This window comes from Pseudophryne corroboree, chromosome 6, assembly GCF_028390025.1.
Source record: "Pseudophryne corroboree isolate aPseCor3 chromosome 6, aPseCor3.hap2, whole genome shotgun sequence".
In the NCBI taxonomy this organism is placed as follows: Eukaryota; Metazoa; Chordata; class Amphibia; order Anura; family Myobatrachidae; genus Pseudophryne; species Pseudophryne corroboree.
Genome location: NC_086449.1, coordinates 728,375,263 through 728,392,834, shown reverse-complemented (window position 1 = coordinate 728,392,834; position 17,572 = coordinate 728,375,263). Strand labels below are relative to the sequence as shown.

Genomic DNA, 17,572 nt, shown 5'->3' with positions numbered 1-17,572 from the left:
TTCGCCATGTAAGGTACTCTAATTGCAGCCCAGGGCGCCCCCCCCCCCCCCCCCCCAGCGCCCTGCACCCATCAGTGACCGGAGTATGTGGTGTGCATAGGGAGCAATGGCGCACAGCTGCAGTGCTGTGCGCTACCTTAATGAAGACCGGAGTCTTCAGCCGCCGATTTCCAGGATGTTCTTCTTGCTTCTGGCTCTGCAAGGGGGACGGCGGCGCGGCTCCGGGACCGGACGACCGAGGCTGGGCCTGTGTTCGATCCCTCTGGAGCTAATGGTGTCCAGTAGCCTAGAAGCCCAAGCTAGCTGCAAGCAGGTAGGTTCGCTTCTCTCCCCTAAGTCCCTCGTAGCAGTGAGTCTGTTGCCAGCAGATCTCACTGAAAATAAAAAACCTAATAAATACTTTCTTTACTAGAAGCTCAGGAGAGCCCCTAGTGTGCAACCAGCTCGAGCCGGGCACAGATTCTAACTGAGGTCTGGAGGAGGGGCATAGAGGGAGGAGCCAGTGCACACCAGATATAGTACCTAATCTTTCTTTAAAGAGTGCCCAGTCTCCTGCGGAGCCAGTCTATTCCCCATGGTCCTTACGGAGTACCCAGCATCCACTAGGACGTCAGAGAAACTTTGTTTAACGCACAAAGTTATTAAACATATTGTGTTAAATTACCTTCAGGCTGTGTGTATAAGAAACATAAATGAAATGAATTGTGTGAATGTACACACACGTTGTTTACTGAACAAAGTTATTAAAAGTATTGGCTAAAATGACCTTCAGGCTGTGTGTATAAGGTGTATGTGAAACATAAATGCATTCTGTGCTTAGACTTGGGTTCCATCGCCATGATATCTCATTATGGTATGCAATTATTCCAAAATACGGAAAAATCCGATATCCAAAATACTTCTGGTCCCAAGTGTTAAAGGTATGGGATACTCAACCTGTATTTCTAGACACTAAGGGCTTAATTCAGATCTGATCGCTGCTGTGCGTTTTCGCATCAGCGGGCGATCAGATCCGAACTGCGCATGCACCGCAATGCGCAGGAGCGTCACACGGCTACAACGGGCATTGCCGGTAAGCAACAGGATAGTGCGAATGATCCATTCGCACGGGCGTTCGCAAGGAGGTTGACAGGAAGAGGTCGTTTGTGGGTGTCATCTGACCGTTTTCAGGAAGTGTCTGGAAATCAAATAAGCGTAAGGTTGTTAAGTCCAGGGAATGAGTGCCCAGGGGCATTCACTGTAAACCCGCGACTAGAGAATTTCTGCTCACAGCCTCCGCAGGTGCAAGCAGTAATCAGACTTCACTAGTGCAGCGATGCTAGTTGCAGGCTTATCGCGTGCGCTAACTACATTAGCCAGGGAATGCTGGTTATTACTATTATAATCCTTTGGCACCACAAGGGTTCCGCAGTGAGCAATTACAGAGTACATAAACAAAATAAGCAAAACAGAAAAACAGTGACTTACAGTTAAAGACAATATAGGACAAGTACAGGGTACATAAACATAGCTACATCAGCAGACGACACGGAAATAAGTATCATGGTGGCAGAAAACCGTGGCATTTGGTGCCGTCAAATATGGTTTCAGTAAGAGAAGGAAAAGCATATGAGGAAAGAGTGCTCTGCTCATAAGAGCTTACATTCTAAAGGGGAGGGGCAAACAGACGGGTGACACAGATGGAGTAGACAGTCAGCATAGAACAGAGGGTTAGGATGAGATTTGGCTGGCTTTGGTGAAGAAGTGAGTATTGAGAGCCTGTTTGAAGTTTCGTAGAGAGGTGGAGAGTCTGAGGGGGAGAGGTAGAGAATTCCAGTGATAGGGAGCAGCATGTGAAAAATCTTGGAGGTAGGAGTGGGAGGAAGTAATCAGTAGGCAGAGGAGGCAACGAGCATTAGCGGAGCAAAGAGGACGGATGGGAGTGTAGAGGGAAATAAGGTCAGAGAGAGGAGTGGGTGATGGCTTTGTAAGAGAGTGTAAGAAGCTTGAATTGGATTCTGAAAGGGAAGGGGAGTCAGTGAAGAAGAGGGTAGGTGGAAGTAGTATGTTTGGTGAGCTAGATGAGCTGGGCTGCAGCAATGAGGACAGATTAGAGTAGAGAGAAGTATTTGTCAGGGATGCCAGATAGGAGGAGATTACAGTTGTCCAGCCTGGAGATGACCAGTGAGTGGATAAGAGTCTTAAAGGTCTATTCAATTAGTTCCATTCGACCTATTCAACGCAAGTGCCGTTTTTTCGACTATCGAAAACGGCACTTGCTGACAGTTTTAGGGTAATGCAGAATCGACTTGTTAACAAGTCGAATCTGCTTTTGTCAGAATGCTGTCCGTTTCCGGACAGCATTGAATAGTGTACTGTCGGATCCTCTCCGTTGGAGAGGATCCAACATCAATTGAATATACCCCTTAGTAGCATCCTGGGTGAGAGAGGGTCTGATACTGGAAAGATTTTTGAGATGAAAACAGCAGGTTTGTGAGAGGTGCTGAATGTGTGGTTTGAAGGAGAATGATTGGTCATGGATTATTTCAAGACAGCACATTTGGGGGCTATAGGACATAGTATTGACATCAATAGATAATTAAATTGTGGGAGGTGATCAGTTAACTCTAAGACACGTTAAGTTTAAGAAAGTGCTGGGGCATCCAAGAAGAGAAAGCAGAGAGACAGTTAGGGATACAAGTGAGAAGAGTGGGGGAGAGGTCAAGGGTTGAAAGGTAGATTTGAGTATCATCAGCATAGAGTTCACCTACAGAGGACGTATAGAGATTAAAAAAAAAAAAAGTAAAAGGACCAAGAACAGAACCTTTGGGGACACAGACAGTTAGTGGAAGTGGTGGTAAGGTGGAGTCATGAAAAGAGATATAAGTGAGGTAGAAGGACAGCCAGGAAAGGGCAATATCACGAAGACCAAGGATATGCAGAAGGAGGGTGTGGTCCACAGTGTCGAGAGGGGGGAGGGGGAGCAGGAGGCCATTAGATTTGGCAGCATTGAAGTCATTGCAGACTTTCATGAGGGCAGTTTCAGTGGAGTGGAGAGGATGGAAGGCAGATTGGAATAAGTCAAGCAGTGAGTGGGAGGAAAGAAAGGCAGTAAGGCGGTTGCAGACAATATGCTCAAGGAGTTTGGAGGCAAAAGAGAGGAGAGAGATGGGTCGGTAGTTGGAGAGGGTGTTTCGATCAAGGGTAGGTTTTTTAAGAATAGGGGAGACAAATGCATGCTTGAAGACAGAGGGGACAGTGCCTGATGAGAGAGAGAGAGAGAGAGAGAGAGAGAGAGAGAGAGAGAGAAAAAGAGAGAGAGAGAGAGAGAGAGAGAGAGAGAAAGAAAGAAAGAAAGAAAGAAAGAAAGAAAGAAAGAAAGAAAGAAAGAAAGAAAGAAAGAAAGAAAGAAAGAAAGAAAGACAGATTGAGGAGGTGGGCAAGATGGGAACAGGCAGAGGAGGCAGGAAGGGATAGGGTCAAGTGGGGAGGTGGGAGGAGGGGTGGGCGTGTATGAGGGCCGTAACTTCCTCACCAGATACATGGGAGAAAGATGTCAGAGCTGGTACGAGGGGTGGGGAGGAGAGGTAAGGGAAAGGAGGTGGCTGGTTAATGATGGTCTGGTGGCATGTGAAGTCATGATGTATGAAGTTAAAAATAAGAATTTACTTACCGATAATTCTATTTCTCATAGTCCGTAGTGGATGCTGGGGACTCCGTAAGGACCATGGGGAATAGCGGCTCCGCAGGAGACTGGGCACATCTAAAGAAAGCTTTAGGACTATCTGGTGTGCACTGGCTCCTCCCCCTATGACCCTCCTCCAAGCCTCAGTTAGGATACTGTGCCCGGACGAGCGTACACAATAAGGAAGGATTTTGAATCCCGGGTAAGACTCATACCAGCCACACCAATCACACCGTATAACCTGTGATCTGAACCCAGTTAACAGCATGATAACAGAGGAGCCTCTGAAAGATGGCTCACAACAATAATAACCCGATTTTTGTAACAATAACTATGTACAAGTATTGCAGACAATCCGCACTTGGGATGGGCGCCCAGCATCCACTACGGACTATGAGAAATAGAATTATCGGTAAGTAAATTATTATTTTCTCTAACGTCCTAAGTGGATGCTGGGGACTCCGTAAGGACCATGGGGATTATACCAAAGCTCCCAAAAACGGGCGGGAGAGTGCGGATGACTCTGCAGCACCAAATGAGAGAACTCCAGGTCCTCCTCAGCCAGGATATCAATTTTGTAGAATTTTACAAACGTATTTGCTCCTGACCAAGTAGCTGCTCGGCAAAGTTGTAAAGCCGAGACCCCTCGGGCAGCCGCCCAGGATGAGCCCACCTTCCTTGTGGAGTGGGCATTTACAGATTTTTGGCTGTGGCAGGCCTGCCACAGAATGTGCAAGCTGAATTGTACTACAAATCCAACGAGCAATAGTCTGCTTAGAAGCAGGAGCACCCAGCTTGTTGGGTGCACACAGGATAAACAGCGAGTCAGATTTCCTGACTCCAGCCGTCCTGGAAACATATTTTCAGGGCACTGACAACGTCTAGCAACTTGGAGGCCTCCAAGTCCCTAGTAGCCGCAGGCACCACCAATAGGTTGGTTCAGGTGAGACGCTGAAACCACCTTGGGGAGAAACTGAGGACGAGTCCTCAATTCCGCCCTGTCCGAATGGAAAATCAGATAAGGGCTTTTTCAGGATAAAGCCGCCAATTCTGACACGCGCCTGGCCCAGGCCAGGGCCAACAGCATGACCACTTTCCATGTGAGATATTTTAACTCCACAGATTTAAGTGGTTCAAACCAATGTGACTTTTGGAACCCAAAACTACATTGAGATCCCAAAGTGCCACTGGAGGCACAAAAGGAGGCTGTATATGCAGTACCCCTTTTACAAACGTCTGAACTTCAGGGACTGAAGCTAGTTCTTTTTGGAAGAAAATTGACAGGGTCGAAATTTGTACCTTAATGGACCCCAATTTCAGGCCCATAGACACTCCTGTTTGCAGGAAATGTAGGAATCGACCCAGTTGAATTTCCTCCGTCGGGCCTTACTGGCCTCGCACCACGCAACATATTTTCGCCAATTGCGGTGATAATGTTTTTGCGGTTACATCGTTCCTGGCTTTGATCAGGATAGGGATGACTTCATCCGGAATGCCTTTTTTCCTTCAGGATCCGGCGTTCAACCGCCATGCCGTCAAACGCAGCCGCGGTAAGTCTTGGAACAGACAGGGTCCTTGCTGGAGCAGGTCCCTTCTTAGAGGTAGAGGCCACGGATCCTCCATGAGCATCTCTTGAAGTTCCGGTTACCAAGTCCTTCTTGGCCAATCCGGAACCACGAATATAGTGCTTACTCCTCTCCATCTTATCAATCTCAGTACCTTGGGTATGAGAGGCAGAGGAGGGAACACATACCCTGACTGGTACACCCACGGTGTTACCAGAGCGTCTACAGCTTATTGCCTGAGGGTCCCTGGACCTGGCGCAATACATGTCGAGTTTTTAATCATGTGGAAGACTTGTGTGTGAAGTCCCCACTCTCCCGGGTGGAGGTCGTGCTGAGGAAGTCTGCTTCCCAGTTGTCCACTCCCGGAATGAATACTGCTGACAGTGCTATCACATGATTTTCCGCCCAGCGAAGAATCCTTGCAGCTTCTGCCATTGCCCTCCTGGTTCTTGTGCCACCCTGTCTGTTTACGTGGGTGACTGCCGTGATGTTGTCCGACTGGATCAACACCGGCTGACCTTGAAGCAGAGGTCTTGCTAAGCTTAGAGCATTGTAAATGTCCCTTAGCTTCAGGATATTTATGTGAAGTGATGTCTCCAGGCTTGACCATAAGCCCTGGATATTCCTTCCCTGTGTGACTGCTCCCCAGCCTCGCAGGCTGGCAACCGTGGTCACCAGGACCCAGTCCTGAATGCCTAATCTGCGGCCCTCTAGAAGATGAGCACTCTGCAACCACCACAGGAGGGACACCCTTGTCCTTGGTGACAGGGTTATCCGCTGATGCATCTGAAGATGCGATCCGGACCATTTGTCCAGCAGGTCCCACTGGAAAGTTCTTGCGTGGAATCTGCCGAATGGGATTGCTTAGTAGGAAGCCACCATTTTACCCAGAACCCTTGTGCATTGATGCACTGAGACTTGGCTCGGTTTTAGGAGGTTCCTGACTAGCTCGGATAACTCCCTGGCTTTCTCCTCCGGGAGAAACACCTTTTTCTGGACTGTGTCCAGGATCATCCCTAGGAACAGAAGACACGTCGTCGGAACCAGGTGCGATTTTGGAATATTGAGAATCCAATCGTGCTGCCGCAACACTACCTGAGATAGTGCTACACCGACCTCCAACTGTTCCCTGGATCTTACCCTTATCAGGGAATTGTCCAAGGAAGGGATAACTAAAATTCACTTCCTTCGAAGGAATATCATCATTTCGGCCATTACCTTGGTAAAGACCCGGGGTGCCGTGTACCATCCATACGGCAGCGTCTGAACTGATAGTGACAGTTCTGTACCATAAACCTGAGGTACCCTTGGTGAGAAGGGTAAATTTTGACATGAAGGTAAGCATCCTTGATGTCCCGAGACATCATGTAGTCCCCTTCTTCCAGGTTCGCAATCACTGCTCTGAGTGACTCAATCTTGAATTTGAACCTCTGTACGTAAGTGTTCAAAGATTTTAGATTTAGAATCGGTCTCACCGAGCCGTCCGGCTTCGGTACCACAACAGTGTGGAATAATACCCCGTTCCCTGTTGCAGGAGGGGTATCTTGATTATCACCTGCTGGGAATACAGCTTGTGAATGGCTTCCAAAACTGTCTCCCTGTCAGAAGGAGACATCGGTAAAGCCGACTTTAGGAAACGGCGAGGGGGAGACGTCTCGAATTCTAATTTGTACCCCTGAGATATCACCTGAAGGATCCAGGGGTCTACTTGCGAGTGAGCCCACTGCGCGCTGAAATTCATTGAGACGGGCCCCCCACCGTGCCTGATTCTGCTTGTAAAGCCCCAGCGTATACTGAGGGCTTGGCAGAGGCGGGAGAGGGTTTCTGTTCCTGGGAACTGGCTGATTTCTGCAGCCTTTTTCCTCTCCCTCTGTCACGGGGCAGAAATGAGGAACCTTTTGCCCGCTTGTCCACGAAAAGACTGCGCCTGATAATACGGCGTCTTCTCATGTTGAGAGGCGACCTGGGGTACAAACGTGGAATTCACAGCTGTTGCCGTGGCCACCAGGTCTGAAAGACCGACCCCAAATAACTCCTCCCTTAATAAAGCAATACTTCCAAATGCCGTTTGGAATACGCATCACCTGACCACTGACGTGTCCATAACCCTCTACTGGTAGAAATGGACAACGCGCTTAGACTTGATGCCAGTCGGCAAATATTCCGCTGTGCATCACGCATATATAAAAATGCATCTTTTAAATGCTCTATAGGCAAAAATATACTGTCCCTATCTAGGGTATCAATATTTTCAGTCAGGGAATCCGACCACGCCAACCCAGCACTGCACATCCAGGCTGAGGCGATTGCTGGTCGCAGTATAACACCAGTATGTGTGTAAATACCTTTTAGGATACCCTCCTGCTTTCTATCAGCAGGATCCTTAAGGGCGGCCATCTCAGGCGAAGGTAGAGCCCTTACAAGCGTGTGAGCGCTTTATCCCCCCTAGGGGGTGTTTCCCAACGCACCCTAACCTCTGGCGGGAAAGGATATAATGCCAGTAACATTTTAGAAATTATCCGTTGTTATCGGGGGAAACCCACGCATCATCACACACCTCATTTAATTTCTCAGATTCAGGAAAACTACAGGTAGTTTTTCCTCACCGAACATAATACCCCTTTTTTTGGTGGTACTCGTATTATCAGAAATGTGTAAAACATTTTTCATTGCCTCAATCATGTAACGTGTGGCCCTACTGGAAGTCACATTCGTCTCTTCACCGTCGACACTGGAGTCAGTATCCGTGTCGGCGTCTATATCTGCCATCTGAGGTAACGGGCGCTTTAGAGCCCCTGACGGCCTATGAGACGTCTGGACAGGCACAAGCTGAGTAGCCGGCTGTCTCATGTCAACCACTGTCTTTTATACAGAGCTGACACTGTCACGTAATTCCTTCCAACAGTTCATCCACTCAGGTGTCGACCCCCTAGGGGGTGACATCACTATTACAGGCAATCTGCTCCGTCTCCACATCATTTTTCTCCTCATACATGTCGACACAAAAGTACCGACATACAGCACACACACAGGGAATGCTCTGATAGAGGACAGGACCCCACTAGCCCTTTGGGGAGACAGAGGGAGAGTTTGCCAGCACACACCAGAGCGCTATATATATACAGGGATAACCTTATATAAGTGTTTTTCCCCTTATAGCTGCTGTATAGTTAATACTGCGCCCAATTAGTGCCCCCCTCTCTTTTTTTAACCCTTTCTGTAGTGTAGTGACTGCAGGGGAGAGACAGGGAGCTTCCCTCCAACGGAGCTGTGAGGGAAAATGGCGCCAGTGTGCTGAGGAGATAGGCTCCGCCCTTTTTCGCTGACTTTTCTCCTGCTTTTTTATGGATTCTGGCAGGGGGTAAATGCATCCATATAGCCCAGGAGCTATATGTGATGCATTTTTTTTGCCATCCAAGGTGTTTTTATTGCGTCTCAGGGCGCCCCCCCCCAGCGCCCTGCACCCTCAGTGACTGAAGTGTGAAGTGTGCTGAGAGCAATGGCGCACAGCTGCAGTGCTGTGCGCTACCTTGTTGAAGACAGGACGTCTTCTGCCGCCGATTTTCCGGACCTCTTCTGCCTTCTGGCTCTGTAAGGGGGCCGGCGGCGCGGCTCTGGGACCCATCCAAGCTGGGCCTGTGATCGTCCCTCTGGAGCTAATGTCCAGTAGCCTAAGAAGCCCAATCCACTCTGCACGCAGGTGAGTTCGCTTCTTCTCCCCTTAGTCCCTCGATGCAGTGAGCCTGTTGCCAGCAGGTCTCACTGAAAATAAAAAACCTAATCTAAAACTTTCACTAAGAAGCTCAGGAGAGCCCCTAGTGTGCACCCTTCTCGTTCGGGCACAGAGATCTAACTGAGGCTTGGAGGAGGGTCATAGAGGGAGGAGCCAGTGCACACCAGATAGTCCTAAAGCTTTCTTTAGATGTGCCCAGTCTCCTGCGGAGCCGCTATTCCCCATGGTCCTTACGGAGTCCCCAGCATCCACTTAGGACGTTAGAGAAATTTGGATGTGAAGGAAGTGGCAAAGTCATGAGCAGAGAGGGTAGACGAGGTGGGAAGGGTTGGGCAGAAGAGGGAGTTGACAGTGGTAAGGGCCGGACACACGGGGGAGATTTCCCCAGAGATGTGTGCTAAGCAATCTAGCACGAACGCTCAGCAACATCTCTCCCCCGCTCAGCACAGCACGAAGCAGTGAAATGAGCGACCTGCTAAATTGGCTTGCATGCGAGCCAATCTAGCACAGGCGATAGCGATGCGTGGCCCTATATTCTAAGCAATCTAGTCAAAAATTCAAAAGAAGAAAAGAAATGTCAAATCTGTGGTGCACAGAATAATTCACTGTAACTAAAATATGACCTTTATTAATCTTCTGATTTAAGAGATATGAAGTGTAAAAAGCGAAAATTCAATGTTTTAAAAGTGAGAGTGTTGAAAAGAATGAAAAAATTTCTTATATTATAAACATGCTATCTGTGTAAAGGCTCCATTGTGTACTTCCATGATTTATTCAGAAAGAATAGAGAACTGTGTCCTATTCTATTATATCTCGTTGGTATACAATGTTTAGTATCAAACACAGAATAATCTCAAGTGGATGTCTATACTGACAATCGGATCCTAGTGAATAAGGTTCATAGTGCCCCTCTTTACATGTAATACACCATTAGTGTCTGGCATCACAACTGGAAAAAAAAAATGCCCTGTATAGGCAATCTCTAAATGTATACATCCAGGGCATTGCACCCTTTCGCTCAGCTATATATGTGCATATCCTAATTCAGATCTGTTCGCTCGCTAGCTGTTTTTTTGCATCGCTGCGAACAGATAGACGCCGCCTATAGGGGAGTGTATTTTAGCTTTGCAAGTTTGCGAACGTGTGTGCAGCCGCCCTGTACAAAAACAGCTTGTGCAGTTTCTAAATATCTCTGAAATGACTCACTCGCTGCGATCACGTCAGCCAATTCGAGCACGGAATGGACGTCAGACACCCGCCCTGCAAACGCCTCGACACGCCTGCGTTTTTCCAAACTGATGAAGCTAAATATTTATCTTATATAATACCCTTTATGAGGTCTAAGAACACTGTACGCTAACTACGTATGAAGTACCGTAAGGGTACGCACGTTGCGTAACAATCGCTTAGCCGTGGTCGAGACGCTCAAGCGTTACGTTCGCTCACGGCCAAGAGATCACTGGCAGGCACGCTATTGGCTGCCGAATACCGTAATGATTCGCTACAGCGATGCGACCGCTCGAGACCACGAGGAGATCACCAGCGGCGCATACGCTCACAATGTAAAACCTTTATATCTAAACCATAAACAGTGTATTATGCAGTAAACCCTTTGTGTAGTGATATGGTGTAAATGCAACACAGTATAACCTTACTAGCTTAAAAGCAATTTGAGCGTCACCGACGCTCTGAGAATACTTAACTCTATAAGAAATACACAGATACCTGGGCTTAGGGTCCAACGCCTAATATATATATATTTTGAATGATATACTTGCAAAAGAATTAATACAAATACAAATCATACACTACAATATAACATAGACTAACTAACCAGGTAACTACACAGTAAATACAATACAATTAAGTTTAAGAGAAAAATGAGAGAAAGAGAAGAGAGAGAGAGATATGGCCCATAATAACAAGAGAGAAACAGTATGATTACGGAGAAAAACTTACGCACAAAGGAAACGATCGCATGCGCCTCTGGACATCCAGCTCCCGATTTTCAGCAATGATAACCGTTGAAGAGTGAGAGCTGGATGTGATCGGCCTTCCTATTTATGCCCCACACACAATGCAATTCAATGGTCCCTACAATCTCATTGTTCATTGGACACAGGAATTCGGCTTCGCATTATAACAAAAGGTCATAGGTTGATTCATACAGGTGGGCTGTGACTATTTCCAACAGCTCAGGTGGGAGGGAAACTGGGTTTCCCGCCGCATGGGTAATAAAGTGCAAATAAAGTAAATGTTCATAAACTTCTTATGTCCATAACTATTCGCACGAGCGATTGATCTGCTTCAAACCAACACCAGAATATTTCTAATTAAATATTCTTCCGATGGATACTAAACACCACTGTATTACTCCTGTCTGACCCTTCGTATCAAACAAAGAGGGATTTCTCTGTTCATGAACATTCTATATTAACCAAACTTTCAGAATCTATCAAAGGGACCATGATCTAAAAAATACATTATATAGTGAAAATATGTAATGATTGAGTCGCACGCTACGATCACATAAACTCTACCGTAAATACGCATACCGTGCGCCTGCGGGTGCCCGCGACTGTGAGTATGCGCACGTACGGGAGAGCGTACGCATGCGCAGCACGGACCTGTGTGAGGTGCAAATATGGTAGTGTGCATAGAGATATTTTTCTGACTTTGACAGTCCACCCTTTGGCAGTCAACAATAACTGCCACTTCCTGAAAACATTTCAAAAAAAGAAAAATATATGTTAGGGGTTAATACATTTACATGGTTGGGTAAGGGAGGAGAGGAGATGGTAGGAAAAGGGTATGACCTAGTGAGATAGCAGAAGCATGTGTGTATGAATCCGTGCTTGGGGGTCATGTATCATCGTGCCGTACGTGTTTTAAATCAAGCTTCGAGGTATTGCGAAGTATACACTTGAATTCCTTCTTATCCCGTGGTACGGGTCTGTGGATGGGCTGTCAAACTTTACCGAGCTCTTTTCGGCTTTGGTTGTAACAAAATGGGGGAGCACATTTTAGTTGATGATACATGAATGGGGGAGATATGTGATTGCTGATATCTGTGCCTGTATTCCCTATCGACTATGTGTGTCATTACCTGAGGGTTGTAGAAATGAAGAAAAGACATAATTACGGTAAATGCGGTGGTATTCTATATCAGGTAAATGTACATTCGTCGATTGAGGTCTTGTTTGGTGTCTGTTGAATGCAGTCTTCTTTGTGCTTTTGCTCATAAGGTGCGAGCAAAGCTGTCAATGTCCATAGATTTACAAAAGTGTTGGGCTAGCGTAATTTTAAAATTTCTAGGGAAACTGGGGATCCATGGCATAGTTCATCAAAAATCTGTGTATCAGGTTGTCAAAACTTCTTCTTTAATCCCTCTGTTGTCTGTATATCGGCTCATCAAATTCCTCGTCCAAGTGGGTCTTTTTACCTTGGAGGAAACGGAAAAACAGGTGAAAGAAACGGACCGTAGAAATCGCATTTTCATCACATCATTGTTTCTACATTTGGGTCATAAATCAAGTCCATTGGAATTACAGTTTCCTCACTCCTTAAACTCATTACCCTAGTACGATGATTGCACCTCATTAAAGCCTGACCGCATCTAAATATCAAACCAATCGTTATGATAACACCTAAGATACATAGGAGAAACTTCCCAACATCCATTATGACTCCTTGAGCCCATTCTCCTAAACTAGAAAACCAATTTCGCGGGTTCAACCATGACACCCAACCAGTCAGCTCATTACCTACAGCAGCAAGAGTGAGATTGTGTCTCCTGCGAAATTCCCACTTCAATTGGAGAATATCGTCCATCTTTTGGTCTATGACCTCGACCGGGTCCTCGGTGCTATTCGTAATATATGTGCAACATTTCACGCCGTATTGTGTTGCCAGTGTGACACAATATCCGCCTGTTACTGCTGTGAGGTAATTAAGAACCATTCTATGCTGGACTAGTTCTGTTTTGTAAGCCTGAAGTTCCCTTCCAGTATACCTAAACGTGTCATCATACATTTCAGTGATATTATCTAACAAATTTGCGAGCGCCGATATGTATTTATAATTCAGCACTCCTCTAGCGGTGCGGGTGAAATCTAACGCGATTAAGAATTGAATCCCGGTGGATTCACTTATCAGATCAGAGGCCGGATGCTCTGTCTTCTCTATCAGGTGCCTTTTAACAACGTGCTCGTAATGGGTGTGAGTATAAGGAGCTTGGGCACCACGGTGTATGTCTTTCATTTTGTCATGTGATACAGTCATTACTTCGGGCAGTACTTTTCCAATATAACACAATCCTTCAGAGTTTGGGGCAAGCCACTTATACGCCTTTCTCCCGCATATGAAATATGCATCATCGGGGAGAACATATGGGACGGAGTAGGACATAACCATATTACACACCTTCCATGTGAAATCTCCTAACCCTAATTCTTCCATCTGCTTAGTACACGTATCAGGTTGTACGATATGTGCACAGTATCCTGGTGATACCTCTCCAACTCTCGTAATCCTATTTCCTAAGGTATACCTATACCGGAAAGATTTTCCTCTACTGGCTATGTGGCGTATAAGCTCTGTATCTGTAGGCATTCTATCTGCTCTATGCGAAAAGGTCATGGTTTGGTTACTCCATGACACTTCCCAATTTCCCGGCTTTCGGGGATTGGAGATGTTGAAACATAATAGGGACCTATCCACATGGTATTGGTGGAGCTTCAAACTAGGAGGACTGGAGATATTAAACCTCCTGTCCACCGGTCTCCCACCACTTAACTCAAGTACCTCCCCTAACGTTAAAGGAAATGGTACTAGCCCTGATTTGCTATGACCTTGAGGTACTTGAGAGCATACCCAACAATCTGTTTTATTTAACACACTACCCACTAAGGAGTGATAGTCACTCAATGGATGTCGGTCCATATGGATATTAAAACTGGATTGGCATTTCTTTATGCACCCATCCTCAATGACATTGTTACAAAGCCGACAGATACAGTTTTCTTCAGCTAACAATCCTTCACAATTCCTTCTATGGTCAATGCTATCGGATCGTTTTCTGATACTCGCCTTTGCTTGTTGATTATGTTGTTCTCGGAAAACTACGCCTCCATTTCTGTCATCAGAACCCATTCCAGAACCTCTCTCGAACTCCATGGTACTCTCGCCGGAACAGACTGCTCTGGTCAACATCATGGTCAACAGGAAAATCCGGATCACAGTCTCTTGAGGCAAGTCCATCTTAGGAGGAGACGAAGAAGAATGAGAAGGGGGGAAAAATAATTTGAGGGAGAGGGGATGGGAAGTGGAGAAAAACAATAAAAGGGAACAGGGGATCGACAACTGCTTTTGATCTTGTGGTTCTCGATGCTCAGGTGCCGCCTTAGTCCTCCTGGAACAGACACTCTAGTGATACAACCTCTACCGTCTGTTCCTTATCACAGGACTTCTCTGGATCAACGACCTTCTTACAGTGGGACGAATGAACCCAAGTCTCTCTCTCAGCAACCTTCAATGCTGTAGTGCTAGTCAATAAGACCTGGTATGGTCCTTCCCATCTGTCAATAAGGCAACCTGAGCGTAGAAAATTCCGTATCATTACATAATCCCCAGGTTCAATGTCATGACAATTACTATCTGGTAAATCAGGAATCACTAACTTCAGATTATCATTTTGATTCCTTAACTGTTTACTCATGTTAATCAAGTATTTTACAGTCACTTCATTGTTACACTTCAAATCATCCTGAGGGTTAATCATGACATGCGGTTGTCGACCAAACAAGATTTCAAAGGGAGACAGATTAAGAGGGGACATGGGAGTGGTTCTGATGCTGTACAGTACAATGGGTAAAGCTTCTGGCCATGTCAATCCTGTCTCTGCCATCACTTTACTCAGTTTATTTTTAATAGTGCTGTTCACTCTTTCCACTTTCGCACTCGCCTGTGGACGGTATGGAGTGTGCAGCTTGCTATCAATTCCCATCAATTTACACATTCCTTGAAAGACATCACCTGTAAAATGGGTACCCCTATCACTTTCGATAATTCTAGGGATACCATATCTACATACAAATTCCTGCACAATTTTCTTAGCAGTAAACATAGCGGTATTTGTGGCCGCCGGAAATGCTTCGACCCAATTTGAGAAAACATCTATACAAACAAGTACATATTTCAAATTTCGACAAGGGGGTAATTGAATGAAGTCAATCTGTATTACCTGGAAAGGGCCGCCGGCAGGTGGGATATGGGATGGTTCTGTAGGTATTGCCTTTCCAATATTCTTTCTCAAACAGGTAAGGCATGACATGGCTCTTTTACTCGCATGAGAGGAGAATCCTGGGGCGCACCAATATGCTCTTACCAACTTGCACATCCCTTCCTTGCCTAGATGAGTCAGCCCGTGAGCTGCTTCAGCCAAACATGGAAGGTATGCTCTGGGGGCCACCGGTTTACCTTGTCCATCCGTCCAGAGTCCTGAGGACTCCTGGCCATATCCCTTTGCCCTCCAGACTGCCTTTTCCTGTGTGGAACACAAATTTTGCATCTCACACAACTTCTGTGTGTTGATGGTATTAAATACCATCAGTTGTGTGGTGTCTGTCTGTCTGGGGGTAGCAGCTGCTAACTTAGCTGCTTCGTCTGCTCGGCTGTTACCAAGCGATACTGGGTCTTGGCTATATGTATGTGCTTTACATTTGATAACAGCCACTCTGTCGGGTTCCTGTATCGCTGTTAGAAGCCTTTTTATGTGAGCTGCATGCGCTACCGGTGTACCAGCTGCCGTCATGAAATTTCTGAGGCGCCATAGGGCTCCGAAATCATGGACTACCCCGAATGCGTATCTAGAATCGGTGTAGATATTGGCTGATTTGCCCTTAGCCAATTCACATGCTCTGGTTAGGGCGACCAGTTCAGCAACCTGGGCTGAGTGAGGTGGGCCTAGCGGTTCCGCTTCTATGGTGCCTTGGTCATCTACGACTGCGTATCCAGTACACAAGTCTCCCGAGTCTGACTGTCTATGACAACTACCGTCCGTGTAGAACGTAAGTTCTGCATCTTCCAGTGGGTTGTCACTGATGTCAGGCCTTGCGGTAAAATTTTGGGTCAAATATTCCATACAATCATGAGTGTCTTCCTTTGTATTAAATCCTCCTTCCCCACCACTCTCATCCTCCACCCTTTGTGCCTGTCCAGGCACACCTGGGAGATATGTTGCAGGATTTAATGCACTGCATCTCCTTATGGTGATGTTTACGGGGGCCATTAGTGCCAATTCCCATCTTGTAAACCGCGCTGATGAGACGTGCCTGGTTTGGGCAGAATTTAACAAGGCTGACACTGCATGTGGTGTATGAATTGTGAGGTTGTGACCTAGCACGACGTCTTCGCTTTTCGTTACTAGCAATGCTATCGCAGCAACGCTTCGCAAGCATGTGGGGAGGGATCGCGCTACCGTGTCTAGCTGAGCGCTGTAATATGCTACTGGCCTGCTGGCATCACCGTGCTTTTGGGTTAGTACGCCTGCCGCGCAACCAGCACTTTCTGTTCCGTATAGTTCAAAGGGTTTCCCATAGTCCGGCATACCTAATGCTGGTGCCTGCGTTAGGCACTGTTTAAGTCTCTCAAATGCTCCCTCAGACTCGTCTGTATGCGAAATCCGATCAGGTTTGTTTGAGGAGACCATCTCCTGCAAAGGTAACGCTAAAATGGAAAACCCTGGGATCCAATTACGGCAATACCCACACATTCCTAAAAATGTTCTGATCTGTTGCTGGGTTTGTGGCAGAGTCATGTCTCTAATTGCTTGAATTCTATCAGCGGTCAGGTGTCTCAGTCCTTGTGTTAAACAGTGTCCCAAATATTTTACCTTAGTTTGGCATAATTGCAACTTGTCTTTGGAAACCTTGTGTCCTGTGTCTGAAAGATGAAACAGGAGCTGTTTCGTATCCTTCAGGGATGCCTCCAATGAATCAGAACACAGTAGTAGATCATCCACGTACTGTATTAATACTGATCCACTCACTGGTTGGAAAGACTGTAAACAATCATGCAAAGCCTGAGAAAATATACTTGGGCTATCTATGAATCCTTGTGGTAATCGAGTCCATGTGTATTGGACTCCTCTGTATGTAAATGCAAACAAATATTGACTGTCAGGGTGCAGAGGTACCGAAAAGAAAGCGGAGCAGAGGTCAATAACAGTGAAAAATTTCGCAGTGGGAGGGATTTGCATTAGGATGACAGCTGGATTTGGCACTACGGGGAACTGACTCTCAACTATTTTGTTAATCCCCCTTAGATCCTGCACTAGCCTGTAACCCCTCCCCCCACTCTTTTTCACAGGGAAGATGGGACTATTAGCAGTGCTGGACGTTCTTACCAGAATGCCCTGTTGTAGCAAGCGCTCTATTACGGGATAAACTCCTAACTCCACCTCTGGCTTCAGAGGGTACTGTGGGATTTTTGGAGCTATCCTACCATCTTTTACTTGTACAACTACCGGAGCTACGTTTGCCATTAATCCAGTGTCCTGTCCATCTTTTGTCCAAAGTGACTCTGGTATCTGAGATGTCATTTCTTCTACTT

At 46.4% G+C, this 17,572-nt stretch overlaps 1 protein-coding gene across 1 annotated transcript in view; it reads right to left on the bottom strand.

Moving 5' to 3' along the window:
- Positions 1 to 17,572, bottom strand: part of RIC8B (RIC8 guanine nucleotide exchange factor B) — a 151,730-nt gene that overhangs the window by 48,050 nt on the left and 86,108 nt on the right. The window lies entirely within an intron of this gene.